We start from the raw sequence: 1,689 nt of genomic DNA, 5'->3' as shown, positions 1-1,689 counted from the left end.
TAATACAGAAATATCCTTTTTTTTAAAAAAATGCACTGACTATTTTTAGAGGGCTGTTTCCTATATAATAAGATGCCTATTTGGAATTTAGGATGATTGGAAATTATTTAGCATATTGGAAAATATTTTTATAATTGCTTTGATAATCAGTAATTTTTGAAATATCCACAACTCTTCTACTACAAAATTGATCTCATAAAACTATATAAAGGAATTATGATTTATCTGTATCAGTTCAGTTCAGTCACTCAGTCTTGTCTGACTCTTTGCGACCCCATGAATCGCAGCAAGCCAGGCCTCCCTGTCCATCACCAGCTCCCAGAGTTCACTCAGACTCACATCCATTGAGTCAGTGATGCCATCCAGCCATCTCATCCTCTGTCATCCCTTTCTCCACCTGCCCCCAATTCCTCCCAGCATCAGAGTCTTTTCCAGTGAGTCAACCCTTCGCATGAGGTGGCCAAAGTACTGGAGTTTCAGCTTCAGCATCATTCCCTCCAAAGAAATCCCAGGGCTGATCTCCTTCAGAATGGACTGGTTGGATCTCCTTGCAGTCCAAGGGACTCTCAAGAGTCTTCTCCAACACCACAGTTCAAAAGCATCAATTCTTCGGCGCTCAGCCTTCTTCACAGTCCAACTCTCACATCCATACATGACCACAGGAAAAACCATAGCCTTGAGTGGACAGACCTTTGTTGGCAAAGTAATGTCTCTGCTTTTGAATATGCTATCTAGGTTGGTCATAACTTTTCTTCCAAGGAGTAAGTGTCTTTTAATTTCATGGCTGCAGTCACCATCTGCAGTGATTTTGGAGCCCCAAAAAATAAAGTCTGACACTGTTTCCGCTGTTTCCCATCTATTTCCCATGAAGTGATGGGACCAGATGCCATGATCTTGTTTTCTGAATGTTGAGCTTAAAGCCAACTTTTTCACTCTCCACTTTCAATTTCATCAAGAGGCCTTTTAGTTCCTCTTCACTTTCTGCCATAAGGGTGGTGTCATCTGCATATCTGAGGTTATTGATATTCTCCCAGCAATCTTGATTCCAGCTTGTGCTTCTTCCAGTCCAGCGTTTCTCATGATGTACTCTGCATAGAAATTAAATAAGCAGGGTGACAATATACAGCTTTGACGTACTCCTTTTCCTATTTGGAACCAGTCTGTTGTTCCATGTCCACTTCTAACTGTTGCTTCATGAACTGCATATAGGTTTCTCAAGAGGCAGGTCAGGTGGTCTGGTATTGCTATCTCTTGAAGAATTTTCCACAGTTTATTGTGATCCACACAGTCAAAGGCTTTGGCATAGTCAATAAAGCAGAAATAGATGTTTTTCTGGAACTCTTGCTTTTTCGATGATCCACTGGATGTTGGCAATTTGATCTCTGGTTCCTCTTCCTTTTCTAAAACCAGCTTGAACATCTGGAAGTTCATGGTTCATGTATTGCTGAAGCCTGGCTTGGAGAATTTTGAGCATTACTTTACTAGTGTTTGAGATGAGTACAATTGTGCGGTAGTTTGAGCATTCTTTGGCATTGCCTGTCTTTGGGATTGGAATGAAAACTGACCTTTTCCAGTCCTGTGGTCACTGCTGAGTTTTCCAAATTTGCTGGCATATTGAGTGCAGCACTTTCACAGCATCATCTTTCAGGATTTGAAATAACTCAACTGGAATTCCATCACCTCCACTAG

Source organism: Bubalus kerabau, chromosome 2 (genome assembly GCF_029407905.1).
Source record: "Bubalus kerabau isolate K-KA32 ecotype Philippines breed swamp buffalo chromosome 2, PCC_UOA_SB_1v2, whole genome shotgun sequence".
Taxonomy (NCBI): Eukaryota; Metazoa; Chordata; class Mammalia; order Artiodactyla; family Bovidae; genus Bubalus; species Bubalus kerabau.
The sequence above is the reverse complement of the archived record's forward strand: the minus strand, read 5'-3'. Positions refer to the sequence as shown.